At 37.0% G+C, this 18,778-nt stretch overlaps 1 pseudogene; it reads right to left on the bottom strand.

Annotated features, from left to right (window-relative positions):
- Window positions 1–10,070: 10,070 nt before the first annotated feature.
- On the bottom strand, window positions 10,071–13,800 carry LOC135595128 (glutamyl-tRNA(Gln) amidotransferase subunit B, chloroplastic/mitochondrial-like; annotated as a pseudogene).
- Between the last annotated feature and the right edge of the window lie 4,978 nt (window positions 13,801–18,778).

Raw genomic sequence — 18,778 nt, 5'->3', positions numbered from 1 at the left:
AAGGAGGGTACATTAAGCTCGGATTCGGCATCTAATTGTTTCTGAAGCATACTCCTGGATCCACAGTAGAAGAAATCTGAAATTAAGGTTAAACAGTTTTCATTAAACCAATATGAGCTTGCCAAATCATCGTAAGACCTCACCAATTAGCAAGACATTAACATGTAAATTCTAAGAAAATGCATGTTGTAAGACTTCAAAAGGAAAACGTGTTGAGGCAATGCATCTGTCGATGCGTTGGTCGTCTAAACATTTACAGCGCTGAGGCTTCAAAAGGAAAAAGAAGATTTTGGGCCACCATTTATACTAACAAAATAGATATAAATAGTTGATGGATGTACTCTCACCTATTTGTGGACAAAAAATGAATCAACCTCATTGCTTTTTGTATTCTAATCTGTATAAATAGGAGAGGAAATATTTAATGTATTGAAGCATTTTTCATTTCTTCAATAAAGCTTCTTCACTTCTTCAATAAAGCTTCTTCAGTAATTATTTTTATTTTCTATTCTTTTCATCACTTGTGTCACGAAACTAATGCGAGAAGATGGGCACGACAGACAAATACTAATTCATCAAGCTTTTCAACTTTTGTTAGTTCCCTCCATTTAATTTATCAGCGAGGATTTTGTTCAAAACCAATAGATTTGCCTTGCCCTTGGACTCCTTCATTACCTGGAGAACCAGAGTTTAAAACTTTAAAACCATATTCAAGATAGAGGTTTTCAACCGAGAATTACAGTAATTTGAACAAGAAAATACAAATGATATACAAAGTTTCGCAAGGTACACATCTATCTTGTTTTTTTAATGTTTCAGCAGTGCTAGTACTTTAGCAGTTATTTTTCAAATCAAAAAGTTGTTTCGAGTATAATCACAAATCGTAAGTTATCACTTGTTATTTAACAAAAAAAAAAACTCTTAAACAGAGTTGAAGACGTACATGTCAGAAGTTGATGTAAAAGGAGACGGCTGCATGCATTAATCGAGCTAATACATGGATTTCAAAAGTATCCCTTTAAACCAATATTTATAAGGCCTATCACATGTCCAGACACAGTCTCATTGCATGTGGAACACATTTTTTGACTTGAAATAATTGTTAGAACATGCCTAGAACTCATCCTCGTCTACTACTACATATGAAGCAAAAAAATCTAAAATGGAAACAATTAAAGGTCTACTACAGACAATTGAAAATAAAAACAAATTGTGTAACTGCTTACAATAAAAAAACAAAAGCATTAACAAGCGCTATTTGTTCAGAATTACTAGAACTCAAATGTGTAAAGCAACTTTACCACATCTAATAGTTTCGGTGTTTAAAATCCTGAAGAGACTAAGAAATACTAGACTTAGTTATCATTTGGTTGATAACCAGATGCATATGCACGGACTACATCATCTCTCTTTAATATTGAGAAGAACAATGATTTCCAAAATCATATAAGCTCCTTAGTTGGATTGTGGGGCATACACAAAAACTACATGTGCTAAGTGCATCACTTGTTTCAGTGACTCACTATTTAAGGCATGAAAATATGTCAAAATATGCAGAAAAGAAGTTTAGATTTTATGTAAGTTAACTGGAATTGTTCGCATCAGTAAATTATCTAATGTTATCATGCATCTAAATAGAAGTGTAAAATATACTTGCCTGAACTAAATCCTTCTCTTCTATCAATGACTTTACCGTTCCACCTTTTGATAAAAGTTCAAAAAGTATCTCACTAAAACTAATGAAAAAAAGGGGTAAAATGAGACATCACTAAACTTTTGTGATGCACACAATGTGTTATTTGAACTCCATGTATGGATGTTTTAGAATGTGATACATGAATGCATACATAGAAACAACACTAGCATCCTTTCCTATAAAAGCCACCACAGTAAGACCATAAATAAATAAATTGCAGTCATGTTGGTTTGGTTGTAGTTTGTGAGTTATTTGGTAGGAGGATATATGAGAGAGCTACTCAGTGTGATCAACAGATATAAAGCCAAACGACTTTATCATATATAAGTTATTTATCAATATAATGACTTTTATGATATTATCATGTTCTTAGAAAACTTATCAGAAAGAGCATTTAACCCAATTAAAAATGTGATATCACATAAGATTTAAGGTCAAAGCACAAGGCAAAAGAGAAATAACCAACGATTGATTGTTTCTCCGAAAAGAAACATAGTATGCTTAATTAAAGTCAGATTCCCAGTGAGAATGCCAACAAGAAACAATTAGCTTAACACACCAGGTAGTGAAAATGTGACAATAAAGAAAATGTAATAATTAAAAAATAAAAGGGTGTTCACAAAGATTAAGAGAAGCAGACAAAGATAGGAAAGAGAAGCCCAATCCTAATATAAGTCAGGATGGGAAAGACCTTCAAATTGCACTCCTAATAAAATTAGGAAAGAAGAGGACAGATTTACATTGTAACTACTCTTAGTGATACTTATAGCATTTTTCCTGTAATTTTTGGAATAATTTTATCATTTTAGTAATTATTTTATGAAGTATTTGTGATCTTATTATAAGCCCAACTAGCGTCCAGTGGTCTTCCTATTGCATGATATAGGTTAGTAAAACATTTTGCTAACAGTACATATATTTTATAGGGTTTCAATATCACAAGCCATTTTAGTAACCTATACATATGTTAGCATGTAAGCAGCACATATAAATTGTTATGTTTCTCTGTTTATCTTTCTTTATTACAGTATATTAATTTTGTTTAGAAAAATTTTCTAGTGTAACCCTGTAACTTCATGAAATATCTTATATACCCATGTAAAATTGCATATATTATATATATCCCTACAAAGTAAAAAACCGTGTTACTGTACCACTACCCTTGAATTACTCAGTTAGTGTGAGACTTAAAAGAGTGTTAAGGCTAGATTAATGCTGGTGAAAGAGTAGGTAACCAGTATTAAACTAACAGGAGTTAAATTGGCAAAAAAAATGCATCTGCATGGTCAAATGTTGACATGTTGCAAGGTTACAACTACTTTTATCTACCGATGAAAGAGAAGAAAAACCCCGATCAACACTAGATGACAAGGACTCGGTGTTTTATTTATATGAAAGACTAACAGTAGACCATGTGGATTATGAAATAAGCAAATAGTACCTTTGTTCCAAAATTTGATTGTCCTACTGGACGAACAGAAATATTTACATCACAACGAAGTGAACCTTCCTGCATATTTCCATTGCTTATTCCAAGATACCTAACCAGCCTCTGTATCTCTGCAGCATATTCTGCAGCCTCAAGTTAACTCCTCATATCGGGCTCAGAGATAATCTCCAGTAAAGGCACCCCTGCCCTATTCAGATCCACCTGCCAAAAAAGCACCACAAAGCATTTGATATCACCATGCATATATCATGTTAGCAAACTACAAATAGTTCCAAGTATAACAAGAGAAATTGACCTGGGAATTGTTAGGCTGGCAGCCCACAAATTCAGTCCATAGTGGGCTTGGGCAGCCCACAACTCACCCCCTCTTAACCTAACCCTAATTAACATTAGGGGGGGTATGGAGGCTGTGTTTTGGAGGCAAAAAAAGACATAAATAGGGCAGCAACGTGGGAGAAGAGAACAACCATGAGATTTCAAAGAAAATGAGGAAAACAAGGTAGAAAAGGAAGAGAAAAAAAGGGAAGAAGACAAGGACAACGCAGAGAGGCTGTTCTCAATCATCTAGCATTGTTCTATCTCAGGTTAGATCAAATCTATAGTAGACTCTTGCTGTGATTACTTGGGGAGGTTTTAGATATTATGGGTAGTGACATGATCCTTGTATCCCAGTTATTCTCCTGAGATTGTTGCTAGGGTTTAGGGCAAGAGATTGAGATTTGTATATTCATTATTCTCATAGTAGATTATCTCTTGTTTGCCCCGTTGTTTTTACCCTTTACATTGGAGGGGTTTTCCACGTATATCTTGGTGTTCTGTTTGATTATGCTTCCATTTAATTTCGCTGCGTATTATAGTCTTCTAGTATTTGTTCATATATAAAGGTTATTCCTGTTTATATTCCCATCAATTGGTATTAGAGCAGGGAGTTTTGGTGATTTAATTTTTGTATTTGAACATGGAGGCAAGTAATTTTTCTCATATGATTAGTTTGAATGGAAACAATTGGATGATATGGAAACCAAGAATGGAAGATCTCTTATATTTCAAAGATTTGTATGGACCTTTACAGGGGGATAGTGCAAAACCGACAACTATGACAGATGATGAGTGGAAGAGGTTAGATCGAAAAACAATTGGGTTTATTAGATAGTGGCTTGATGATAGTGTCTTTCACTATGTTTCTACTGAATTTCTACATATTCTCTTTGGAAAAACATGGAAAGTCTCTATGAAAGAAAAACAGCTGGCAACAAAGGTTTTTTGATCTGAAAACTTGTGAACCTAAAATATAGAGAGGGTGCTTCTATTGCTGATCATTTGAATGAAATGCAGAGTATTACTAACCAGTTATCCTCTATGAAAATATCTCTTGATGATGAGTTGCAGGCATTGTTACTTCTCAGTTCATTACCAAAAAGTTGGGAGACACTGGTGATTTCCCTCAGTAATTCTGCGCCAGATGGTGTTGTCACTATGAGTCAAGTAACAAGCAGTTTGTTGAATGAGGAGTTGAGAAGAAAGAGTTCGGCAACATTTCAGAATGATTCACAGACACTTATCTCAGAGAACAGAGGAAGGTCAAAGTCTAGAAGTAGTTCACGCATGGGTAGAAGCAAGTCAAGATCAAGAAAAGATATTGTTTGCTATAATTGTGGTGAGAAAGGACATTACAAGAACCAATGTAAACAACCTAAGAAGAGCAAGAAAAAGGGAAAAGAAGTGGAGTCTATAGAGTCTAAAGATAATATCATAGCTATAATGCAGGGTGGTGATTATTTGATTTTGTCTCCTTCTGATGATATTTTTTCTTGTGTGTGTCAGGATCTTGAGTGGGTGATTGACACAGGTGCTTCTTATCTTGCTACACCACGGAGAGAGTTTTTTGCTACATACAGGTCTGGAAATTTCGGTGTTGTCAAGATGGGCAACTATGACACAACAGACATCATAGGCATGGGTGATATCCATTTAAAGACCAACCTTGACTGCAAGTTGGTCCTTAAGGATGTGAGGCATGTGATTGACTTGAGGCTAAATTTTATTTCAGTTGGAAGACTAGATGACGGAGACTATAAAAGCATATTTCACAAAGGGCAATGGAAGCTCAGTAAGGGTACTCTTGTTATAGCTAGTGAAAAGAAATGTCATACTTTGTACAGGTTGCAGGCTAAAGCTTATGGTGAGCAGTTAAATGCTACAGAGAAAGACTTCAGTATGGAGTTGTGGCATAGGCAATTGAGACACATGAGCGAGAAAGGGCTGCAAGCACTTTCCAAGAGAGAGGTATTACCAGACCTCAGAGGTATACATCTGAACCCTTGTATTGATTGTTTGGCTGGTAAACAACATAGAGTTTCATTTGTTAGTGCTGCTTTATCTAGAAAAATGCATGTCTTAGACTGTGTTTATACAGATGTATGTGGTCTTTTGAGGACAAAAACTCCTAGTGGATCTGTTGATGTTCTTGGTATAAGTGGTACACTTTATTTTGTCACTTTTAAAGATGATTTTTTCAGAAAAGTTTGGGCCTATGCTTTGAAGACTAAAGATCATGTGATTAATGTCTTCAAAGAGTTTTATGCTAGGGGTGAAAGGGAGACATAAAGGAAATTGAAATGCATAAGATCAGATAATGGTGGTGAGTATACAGGATTGTTTAATGACTATTGCAGGTCACATGGGATCCAACATGAGATGACAGTTCCTGGTATACCTCAGCATAATGCAATTGCAGAGAGGATGAACCGCACCTTCATGGAAAAGATCAGATCTATGCTTTCACAGGCCAAGCTACCCAAAAGGTTTTGGGATGAGACTTTGGGGACTGCAGTTGATGTGATCAACTTATCACCATGTACAGCCTTAGATGGTGATATTGCAGAGCATGTATGGTCAGGGAAAGATGATTCCTATAAGCATTTAAGAGTGTTTGGTTATCGTGCATTTGCCCATATTCCAGACAATGAGAGCTCCAAGCTGGATGGTAAGACTAAATAATGTATTTTTTTTGGCTACTCACATGATCATTTTGGTTACAGGCCTTGGGATCCAGAAAAGCAGAAGGTGTTCAGAAGCAGAGATGTAGTCTTCTTTGAGGATCAAACTTTTGAAGATTTGAAGAAGAAGACACCGGCCAAGACTTCCGTAGAAGGATTAGCATATTGTGACCCAGTTATTCCTCCAGTATATCACGGTGATGGGGGAGATGTGCAGGAAGATAGTATAGAGCCTGATATTGATCTATCTACAGGACATGTTGAGCAAGAAGAAGTAGGAGAGCAAGTTCCAACAGAACTTCAGTTGAGAAGATCTTCTAGACAATGTCAACCTTCTAGAAGATACTTTACAGATAAGTATGTGATGCTTACTGATATAGGTGAACCATAGAGTTACCAGGAAGCAGTTGAAAGTGAGTAGAAAGAGAAGTGGTTACTTGCTATGCAGGAAGATATGGATGCTGTTTAGAAGAACCACACTTATGATTTGGTGCTGATACCAAATGGAATGAAGGCCTTGAAGAATAAGTAGGTTTTTAGGTTGAAGACTCAAGAATATTGTTCTCAACCTAAGTACAAAGCTAGATTGATTGTGAAAGGCTTTGGTCAAAAGAAAGGTATTGACTTTGAAGAGATTTTCTCTCTTGTTGTTAAAATTTTTTCTATTCGTGTTGCTCTTGGTATTGCTGCTAGACAGGACTTGGAGGTTGAGCAGTTAGATGTGAAGACAGCTTTCCTTCATGGTGATTTGGAGGAGGAAATTTATATGGAGCAACCAGAAGGCTTCAAAGTCAAAGGTAAAGATAATTTTGTCTGCAAGTTGAAGAAGAGCTTGTATGGGCTAAAGCAAGCTCCAAGACAGTGGTACAGAAAGTTTGATTCATTTATGATAGAAAATGGATACAAAAGAACGACTTTAGATCATTATGTATACATCAAATGGTTTGGTGAGGATTTTATTATTCTCTTACTTTATGTTGATGATATGCTTATTCTTGGAAAAAATATGTCTAAAATTGACAGGTTGAAGAAGGAACTGAGTGAGTCTTTTGCAATGAAGGACATGGGGCCAGCAAAGCAAATACTAGGTATGCAGATTTCCCATAACAGGAAAAATAAGAAGATTTGGTTGTCACAGGAGAAATATATCGAGAAGATATTGGAAAGATTCAGTATGAGCAATGCAAAACTAGTTGGTTCTCCTCTTGCAGGTCACTTCAAGTTGTGCTCAGAATAGAGTCCATCGAGTGATGAGGAGAAGGAGAAAATGCAAAAGGTTCCTTATGCTTCAGCAGTTGGAAGTTTAATGTATGCAATGGTATGTACGAGGCCAGACATCGCATATGCAGTGGGTGTTACTAGCAGATTTCTTGCAAATCCAGGCAAAACGCACTGGGCAGCAGTGAAGTGGATTTTTAGATATCTCAAAAGGAGCTCTAAGGTTTGTTTAAGCTTTGGAGATGGACCACATGTGTTGACAGGTTACACAGATGCAGATATGGCAAGAGATATAGATACGAGAAAGTCTACTTCAGGTTATGTACTTACTTTTGTAGGGGGAGCTGTGTCATGGCAATTCAGGTAGCAAAGGTGTATTGCTCTCTCCACCACATAAGCAGAATATATTGTTGCTACAGAGGTATGCAAAGAAATGTTATGGATGAAATAATTCTTACAAGAATTGGGGCTGAAACAGAAAAATTATATGGTGTATTGTGACAGCCAAAGTGTCATCCATTTGTGTAAGAACCTAATGTTTCATTCCAAGTCAAAGCATATAAATGTCAGATACCACTGGATTCGAAATGTATTTTAAGAGAAGCAGTTGCAACTTCAGAAAATTCACACAGATGATAATAGAGAAGACATGTTGACAAAAACTTTACCAAAAGAAAGACAAGAGATATGCCGACAACTGGTCGGCATGGTGTCGCATTGAGGAGTCATGGGACAGCCTCCCTTATGGGCTGAAGGGGGAGGTTGTTAGGCTGGCAGCCCACAAATTCAGCCCATAGCGGGCTTAGGCAGCCCACAGCTCACTCCCTCTTAACCTAACCCTAATTAACATTAGGGGGAGTGTGGAGGCTGCATTTTGGAGGCAGTAAAAGACATAAATAGGGCAGCAACATGGGAGAAGAGAACAACCACGGGATTCCAAAGAAAAGGAGGAAAACAAGGCAGAAAAGGAAGAGAAAGAAAGGGAAGAAGACAAGGATAACACAGAGAGGCTATTCTCAATCATCTAGCAGTGTTCTATCTCAGATTAGATCAAATCTACAGTAGACTCTTGCTGTGATTACTTGGGGAGGTTTTAGATATTGTGGGCAGTGACGTGATCCTTGTATCCTAGTTATTCTCTTGAGATTGTTGCTAGGGTTTAGGGCAAGAGATTAAGATTTGTATATTCATTATTCTCATAGTGGATTATCTCTAGTTTGCCCCGTGGTTTTTACCCTTCACATTGGAGGGGTTTTCCACGTATATCTTGGTGTTCTATTTGATTGTGCTTCCATTTAATTCCGCTGCATATTATGGTCTTCTAATATTTGATCATATACAAAGGTTATTCCTGTTTATATCCCCATCAATTGGTATCAGAGCAAGGGGTTTTGGTGATTTAATTTTTGTATTTGAACATGGAGGCCAGTAATGTTTCTCGCATGATTAGTTTGAATGGAAACAATTGGATGATATGGAAACCAAGAATGAAAGATCTCTTGTATTGCAAAGATTTGTATTGACCTTTGTAGGGGGATAGTGCAAAACCCACAACTATGACAGATGATGAGTGGAAGAGGTTAGATCGAAAAATAATTGGGTTTATTAGACAGAGAATAGCTTCAAAAAAATGCCAAGCATCCCTCTATGTTATATATGTGTTTAATATAGAATCGAAGAATAGATTGTGAAAGAGATGAATTTTATTCATTGAGGTAATAAGTGTTTATACAAGTTTTGAGAGAGAGATTTTCGTCGATTAATCACTCAAATCACACATCAGTTATTCAAATATACGATTGATCCTTAATTATAGATTGATCGAGGATATAAGGAAGCATGAATGCTATTCAATGTGTGCCTTTGACATGATCTTCTATCATGCTCTCATAAGATTGAGCTTCTATGAAGGATGTTAATATTGGACCAATGAAATTGAATATCTTATGGGCGAGAGACTTTGTCGAGGAAGTCTACTAATTGAATATCTTGTGGGCGAGAGACTTTTTGATAGCACACATGTATCATGATTTATAAAAGAATGAGATGGTAAATGATGATATCATGCAAAATTGTGAATGACAATTAAGCCGAGAAAGGAACATTTCCTATGGTTTACGGAAATGTACTTCTTTGACTTTAACATTTGGTGGCTTGTGACTTTGGGGTATACCGATTAACCAAGGAACAAAAAACCACACTAAGAGGCCAATATTTCCTATGGTTGACGGAAATGTTACTTCTTTGACTTTAACATCTCAAATTAATGCCGCCTTCATCTCCACTCATCTAAATTTGTCACAGTGCATGACGAGGTTTGATGCCTTTCTTATCAACCAGTTCGTGCCACTCAAACTCGATTAGCTCTTCCAACAAGAATGCAGAACCCAATCAGATGACTTGCAAGCTAAACCCGAGTTCAAGAATGGCAGCAGCAGTTGCCATCGAGATCTTGACTGCAGCAACCGAAATGGTCTCACCGTGTTCCTACCTCGGTTGACTTTCAACACCAAGTGCACATGGTATTCTTGGATTTCTTCTCCTTTGACGGATCGAAGAACCCGTTTTCTAGTGCCTACTTGTCTTCTAAAAATGCCAAACCCAAGAATCCAAAAGCAGAAATGCTAATAAAATACAGCATTCTCTCACATGCATGCACCTGAGGGAGTGTTCCCTCGTAAATCTCGGGCTGTGTTTCCTTCGTCCTTCATCCTTCAGCCACCAACACAAACACCTTCACACGAACCCTATAAATATCAGCAGTCCATTCATCAAGCTCTCCAACACCTCCACCGAGTGTATTGGTTTCAGTAGAGGCTGCGGTGCTTTCATGGCTCAGCTCAGGAGCTTCATCGTTCTCCTCCTCGTGGTCGTCTTCGACGACCTTGTGTCGTATGGGGAAGCAGCATACAACATTGCCGATTACGGCGCCAAGTCAGATGGCCGGACCGAATCGACCAAGTCGCTGCTCGCTGCATGGGAAGCGGCCTGCGGTGGAATTGTTTTCATGACATATTTTGAAAACATGTCAAAATATGCAAAAAAAGAAGCTTAGAAGTTAACTGGAATTGTTCGCATCAGTAAATTATCTAATGTTATCATGCATCTGAACAGAAAGTGTAAAAGGCATGAAAATATGTCAAAATATGCAAAAAAAGAAGCTTAGAAGTTAACTAGAATTGTTCGCTTCAGTAAATTATCTAATGTTATCATGCATCTGAACAGAAATGTAAAAGGCATGAAAATATGTCAAAATATGCAGAAAAGAAGCTTAGAAGTTAAATGGAATTGTTCGCATCAGTAAATTATCTAATGTTATCATGCATCTGAACAGAAGTGTAAAAGGCATGAAAATATGTCAAATATATGCAGAAAAGAAGTTTAGAAGTTAACTGGAATTGTTCGCATCAGTAAATTATCTAATGTTATCATGCATCTGAACAGAAGTGTAAACTACACTTGCGTGAACTAAATCCTTCTCTTCTATCAATGACTTTACCGTTCCACCTTTTGATAAAAGATCAAAAAGTATCTGCGGACATTGAATCAATAAAACTAATGAAAAAAAGGTGTAAAATGAGACAGCACTAAACTTTTGTGATGCACACAGTGTGTTATTTGAACTCCATGTATGGATGTTTAGCATGTGACACATGAATGCATACATAGGAACAACACTAGCATCCTTTCCTATAAAAGCCACCATAGTAAGAGCATAAATAAATAAATTGCAGTCTTGTTGGTTTGGTTGTAGTTTGTGAGTTATTTGGTAGGAGGATACATGAGAGAGCTACTCAGTGTGATCAACAGATATAAAGCCAAACAACTTTATCATATATAAGTTATTTATCAATATAATGACTTTTATGATATTATCATGTTCTTAGAAAACTTATCAGAAAGAGCATTTAACCCAATTAAAAATGTGATATCACATAAGATTTAAGGTCAAAGCACAAGGCAAAAGAGAAATAACCAACGATTGATTGTTTCTCCGAAAAGAAACATAGTATGCTTAATTAAAGTCAGATTCCCAGTGAGAATGCCAACAAGTAACAATTAGCTTAACACACCAGGTAGTGAAAATGTGACAATAAAGAAAAAAATTAGGAGACCACAACCATTTTTCTTGATGAGACAAGTAGCTAGTTAGTTATCTTTACAGGTCGACAGTTTCCTTTACATCAGATGTGCCATAATAAAAGTATTGAATAAAATGTTCATACCAAGGAAGTGCAAAAGATCACACTTTTACCTCCTTCCCAATCTTCCCACCAATGGTTCCATTTTTTATTGAAGTTATTAACTCAGAAAGCTCTACTGGTGTTAATTTGATTTCATTCATTGAAAGTCATTCATTCTTCAGAAAAGCTGCAATGTCGCCCATAATCCAGTTGGCAGCCAACTTTGCATCAGCACCATTCTCAACAGAAGCATCAAAAAATTCAGCAACCTGAGAAATTTATATGCTCAGTGTGGCCATCTTTTACCAGCTTAACAAAAAATAGCTACTATTTCTAAAGTTACTTACCATTCATAATTGATACTTACATGATTGTCATTGGCAAGAAAGAGAACATCTTGCATGTTGACACCCAATTTTTCATATCGTCTGCGTTTTGCTTCTGGGAGCTCAGGCAAAACTTGTTGAATTTTGTCAACATAGTCTTTTGTCAGAATAACTTCAGGTAGGTCAGGCTCAGGAAAATATATGTACTCTGCTAGTCCTTCCTTTTTCCTCATTGTAAAAGTTTTCTGCAAACAGAAAAAGTCACGATTAAATATAAAAAATTACATGTACAACTGATGGAGATGGAGTTACGTACTAGAAGGAAGATGACAACCTGAGCACCTTCTTCCCATAAACGAGTTTCTTGTACAATTTGATCACTTTGACCTTGGCTATGAAGAAGAACCTGTCTTGAGATCTCATAATCTATGGCCCTATTCATTGCAGAAAATGAATTCATGTTCTTTATTTCAACCTGTGAATGCAACAAGCAAAAGTGTGCTAACCATCAATCTCTGTGATAAAAATTTAAGATCATTTGTGCTATATCAAGCAACAGTTATAACCAAATAGAAGCACTAACAATGGTCAAATAATAAATCTTTAATAAATAAAATAATAAACTGATACACTGTTAATTGACCCTGGAACCCTATGGAGGACTAGTTTAAATCAAGTTTATGCATAACCTGGGCCTAATTGGTCATGGATCAGCCTTCTTGATCATTGAAGGGGCCAACATTTTTGGTTGGTTCAGCATGTTATAGCCCAATAGAGCCTAATAATAATAAAAAAAAGGACGTTTACAGAGATTAGAAGAAGCAGACAAAGATAGGAAAGAGAAGCCCAATCCTAGTATAAGTCAGGATGGGAAAGACCTTCAAATTGCACTCCTAAAAAAATTTGGAAAGAAGAAGGCAGATTTACATTGTAACGAATCTTGGTGATACTTATAGTATTTTTCCTGTAATTTTTGGAATAATTTTATCATTTTAGTAGTTATTTTAGGAAGTATTTGCGATCTTATTATAAGCCCAACTAGCGTCCAGTGGTCTTCCTATGGCATGATATAGGTTAGACAAAACATTTTACTAACAGTACATATATTTTAGAGGGTTTCAAAATCACTTTTCGTGGGATTTCATGGAATAATGAGGGTTCAAAAATAAATATCACAAGCCATTTTAGCAACCTATACATATGTTAGCTTATAAGCACATATAAATTGTTATGTTTCTCTGTTTATCTTTCTTTATTACAGTATATTAATTTTGTTTAGAAAAATTTTCTAGTGTAACCCTGTAACTTCATGAAATATCCAATATACCAATGTAAAATTGCATATATTATATATATCCCTACAAAGTCAAAAACCATGTTACTGTACCACTGCCCTTGAATTACTCGGTCAGTGTGAGACTTAAAAGAGTGTTAAGGCTGGATTAATGCTGCTGAAAGAGTAGGTAACCAGTATTAAACTAACAGGAGTTAAATTGGGGAAAAAAAATGCTCCTGCATGGTGAAATGTTGACCTGTTGCAAGGTTACAACTACTTTTATCTACCGATGAAAGAGAAGAAAAACCCCGGTCAACACTAGATGACAAGGACTCTGTGTTTTATTTATATGAAAGACTAACAGTAGACCATGTGGATTATGAAATAAGCAAATAGTACCTTTGTTCCAAAATTTGATTGTCCTACTAGACGGACAAAAATATTTACATCACAACGAAGTGAACCTTCTTGCATATTTCCAATGCTTATTCCAAGATACCTAACCAGCCTCTCTATCTCTGCAGCATATTCTGCAACCGCAAGTCCACTCCTCATATCGGGCTCAGAGACAATCTCTAGTAAAGGCACCCCTGCCCTATTCAGATCCACCTGCCAAAACAGCCCCACAAAGCATTTGATATCACCATGCATATATCATGTTAGCAAACTACAAATACATCCAAGTATAACAAGAGAAACTGACCTGGGAATTGTTAGGCTGGCAGCCCACAAATTAAGTCCATAGTGGGCTTGGGCAGCCCACAGCTCACCCCCTCTTAACCTAACCCTAACTAACATTAGGGGGGTTATGGAGGCTGTGTTTTGGAGGCAGAAAAAGACATAAATAGGGCAGCAATGTGGGAGAAGAGAACAGCCATGAGATTTCAAAGAAAATGAGGAAAACAAGGTAGAAAAGGAAGAGAAAGAAAGGGAAAAAGACAAGGACAACGCAGAGAGGTTGTTCTCAATCATCTAACAGTGTTCTATCTCAGGTTAGGTCAAATCTATAGTAGACTCTTGCTGTGATTACTTGGGGAGGTTTTAGATATTGTGGGCAGTGACTTGATCCTTGTATCCCAGTTATTCTCTTGAGATTGTTGCTAGGGTTTAGGGCAAGAGATTGAGATTTGTATATTCATTATTCTCATAGTGGATTATCTCTTGTTTGCCCCGTGGTTTTTACCCTTCACATTGGAGGGGCTTTCCACGTATATCTTGGTGTTCTGTTTGATTATGCTTCCATTTAATTCCGCTGCGTATTATAGTCTTCTAGTATTTGTTCATATACAAAGATTATTCCTGTTTATATCCCCATCAATTGGTATCAGAGCAGGGGGTTTTGGTGATTTAATTTTTATATTTGAACATGGAGGCCAGTAATGTTTCTCGTATGATTAGTTTGAATGGAAACAATTGGATGATATGGAAACCAAGAATGGAAGATCTCTTGTATTTCAAAGATTTGTATGGACCTTTACAAGGGGATCGTGCAAAACCGGCAACTATGACAGATGATGAGTGGGAGAGGTTAGATCGAAAAACAATCGGGTTTATTAGACAGTGGCTTGATGATAGTGTCTTTCATTATGTTTCTACTGAAATTTCTACATATTTTATGGAAAAAGTTGGAAAGTCTCTATGAAAGAAAAACAACTGGCAACAAAGCTTTCTTGATCTGAAAACTTGTGAACCTAAAATATAGAGATGGTGTTTCTTTTGCTGAGCATTTGAATGAAATGCATAGTATTACTAACCAGTTATCCTCTATGAAAATATCTCTTGATGATGAGTTGCAGGCATTGTTACTTCTCAGTTCATTACCAGAAAGTTGGGAGACACTGGTGGTTTCTCTCAGTAATTCTGCGCCAGATGGTGTTGTCACTATGAGTCAAGTAACAAGCAGTTTGTTGAATGAGGAGTTGAGAAGAAAGACTTCGGCAACATCTCAGAATGATTCACAGACACTTATCTCAGAGAACAGAGGAAGGTCAAAGTCTAGAAGTAGTTCACGCATGGGTAGAAGCAAGTCAAGATCAAGAAAAGATATTGTTTGCTATAATTGTGGTGAGAAAGGACATTACAAGAACCAATGTAAACAACCTAAGAAGAGCAAGAAAAAGGGAAAAGAAGTGGAGTCTATAGAGTCTAAAGATAATATCATAGCTATAATGCAGGGTGGTGATTATTTGATTTTGTCTCCTTCTGATGATATTTTTTCTTGTGTGTGTCAGGATCTTGAGTGGGTGATTGACACAGGTGCTTCTTATCATGCTACACCACGGAGAGAGTTTTTTGCTACATACAGGTCTGGAAAATTTCGGTGTTGTCAAGATGGGCAACTATGGCACAACAGACATCATAGGCATGGGTGATATCCATTTAATGACCAACCTTGACTGCAAGTTGGTGCTTAAGGATGTGAGACTTGTGATTGACTTGAGGCTGAATTTTATTTCAGATGGAAGACTAGATGATGAAGACTATGAAAGTTGATTTCACAAAGGGCAATGGAAGCTCAGTAAGGGTTCTCTTGTTATAGCTAGTGGAAAGAAATGTCAAAAAGGGCTTTGAGGACTGCAGTTGATGTGATCAACTTATCAACATGTACAGCCCTAGATGGTGATATTGCAGAGTATGTATGGTCAGGGAAAGATGTTTCCTACAAGCATTTAAAAGTGTTTGGTTATCACGCATTTGCACATATTCCAAACAATGAGAGGTCCAAGCTGGATGGTAAGACTAAAGAATGTATTTTTCTTGGCTACTCACATGATCATTTTGGTTACAGGCTTTGGGATCCAGAAAAGCAGAAGGTGTTCAGAAGCAGAGATGTAGTCTTCTTTGAGGATCAAACCTTTGAAGATTTGAAGAAGACATCGGCCAAGACTTTTGCAAAGGATTAGCAGATTGTGACCCAGTTATTCCTCCAATATATCACGGTGATGGGGGAGATGTGCAAGAAGATAGTGTAGAGCTTGATATTGATATACCTACAGGACATGTTGAGCAAGAAGAAGTAGGAGAGCAAGTTCCAACAGAACTTTAGTTTAGAAGATCTTCTAGACAATGTCAACCTTCCAGAAGATATCTACAGATAAGTATGTGATGCTTACTGATGCAGGTGAACCAGAGAGTTACCAGGAAGCAGTTGAAAGTTAGAAGAAAGAGAAGTGGTTACTTGCTATGCAGGAAGAGATGAATGCTCTTCAGAAGAACCACACTTATGATTTGGTGCTGCTACCAAATGGAATGAAGGCCTTAAAGAACAAGTGTGTTTTTAGATTGAAGACTCAAGAATATTGTTCTCAACCGAAGTACAAAGCTAGATTGATTGTGAAAGACTTTGGTCAAAAGAAAGGTATTGACTTTAAAGAGATTTTCTCTCCTGTTGTTAAAATGTCTTCTATTCGTGTTGCTCTTGGTATTGCTGCTAGATAGGACTTGGAGGTTGAACAGTTAGATGTGAAGACAGCTTTCCTTCATGGTGATTTGGAGGAGGAAATTTATATGGAGCAACCAGAAGGCTTCAAAGTCAAAGGTAAAGATAATTTTGTCTGCAAGTTGAAGAAGAGCTTGTATGGGCTAAAGCAAGCTCCAAGACAGTGGTACAGAAAGTTTGATTCATTTATGATAGAAAATGGATACAAAAGAACGACTTTAGATCATTGTGTATACACCAAATGGTTTGGTGAGGATTTTATTATTCTCTTACTTTATGTTGATGATATGCTTATTCTTGGGAAAAATATGTCTAAAATTGACAGGTTGAAGAAGGAACTGAGTGAGTCTTTTGCAATGAAGGACATGGGGCCAGCAAAGCAAATACTAGGTATGCAGATTTCCCGTAATAGGAAAAATAAAAAGATTTGGTTGTCACAGGAGAAATACATTGAGAAGATATTGGAAAGACTCAGTATGAGCAATGCAAAACCAGTTGGTTCTCCTCTTGCAGGTCACTTCAAGTTGTGCTCAGAATAGAGTCCATCGAGTAATGAGGAGGAGGAGAAAATGCAAAAGGTTCCTTATGCTTCAGCAGTTGAAAATTTAATGTATGCAATGGTATGTACGAGGTCAGACATCGCATATGCAGTGGGTGTTACTAGCAGATTTCTTGCAAATCCAGGCAAAGAGCACTGGGCAGTAGTGAAATTGATTTTTAGATATCTCAAAGGGAGCTCTAAGGTTTGTTTAAGCTTTGGAGATGTACCACATGTGTTGACAGGTTACACAGATGCAGTTATGGCAAGAGATATAGATACGAGAAAGTCTACTTCAGGTTATGTACTTACTTTTGTAGGGGGAGCTGTGTCATGGCAATCTAGGTTACAAAGGTGTGTTCCTCTCTCCACCACAGAAGCAGAATATATTGCTACTATAGAGGTATGCAAAGAAATGTTATGGATGACAGAATTCTTACAAGAATTGGGGCTGAAACAGAAAAATTATGTGGTGCATTGTGACAGCTAGAGTGTCATCCATTTGTGTAAGAACCCAATGTTTCATTCCAAGTCAAAGCATATAGATGTCAGATACCATTGGATTCGAAATGTATTTGAAGAGAAGCAGTTGCAGCTTCAAAAAATTCACACAGATGATAACGGAGCAGACATGTTGACAAAAACTTTACCAAAAGAAGGACAGGAGATATGCCAACAACTGGTCAGCATGACGTCACATTGAGGAGTCATGGGACATCCTCCCTTATGGGCTGAAGGGGGAGGTTGTTAGGCTGGCAGCCCACAAATTCAGCCCATAGTGGGCTTGGGCAGCCCACAGCTCACTCCCTCTTAACCTAACCCTAATTAACATTAGGGGGAGTGTGGAGGCTGCATTTTGGAGGCAGAAAAAGAAATAAATAGGGCAGCAACGTGGGAGAAGAGAACAACCACGGGATTCCAAAGAAAAGGAGGAAAACAAGGCAGAAAAGGAAGAGAAAGAAAGGGAAGAAGACAAGGACAACACAGAGAGGCTGTTCTCAATCATCTAGCAGTGTTCTATCTCAGATTAGATCAAATCTACAGTAGACTCTTGCTGTGATTATTTAGGGAGGTTTTAGATATTGTGGGCAGTGACGTGATATTTGTATTCCAGTTATTCTCTTGAGATTGTTGCTAGGGTTTAGGGCAAAAGATTGAGATTTGTATATTCATTATTCTCATAGTGGATTATCTCTAGTTTGCCCTGTGGTTTTTACCCTTCACATTGAAGGGGTTTTCCACGTATATCTTGGTGTTCTGTTTGATTGTGCTTCCATTTAATTCCGCTGCGTATTATGGTCTTCTAATATTTGTTCATATACAAAGGTTATTCCTATTTATATCCCCATCAATTGGTATCAGAGCAGGGGGTTTTGGTGATTTAATTTTTGTATTTGAACATGGAGGCCAGTAATGTTTCTCACATGATTAGTTTGAATGGAAACAATTGGATGAAATGGAAACCAAGAATGGAAGATCTCTTATATTTGAAAGATTTGTATGGACCTTTACAGGGGGATAGTGCAAAACCGACAACTATGACAGATGATGAGTGGAAGAGGTTAGATCGAAAAACAATTGGGTTTATTAGACAGTGGCTTGATTATAGTGTCTTTCACTATGTTTCTACTGAATTTCTACATATTCTCTTT

Source organism: Musa acuminata, chromosome BXJ1-10, assembly GCF_036884655.1.
Source record: "Musa acuminata AAA Group cultivar baxijiao chromosome BXJ1-10, Cavendish_Baxijiao_AAA, whole genome shotgun sequence".
In the NCBI taxonomy this organism is placed as follows: domain Eukaryota; kingdom Viridiplantae; phylum Streptophyta; class Magnoliopsida; order Zingiberales; family Musaceae; genus Musa; species Musa acuminata.
Note: the sequence above shows the minus strand (reverse complement) of the source record. Positions and strands in the feature narration are given on the sequence as shown.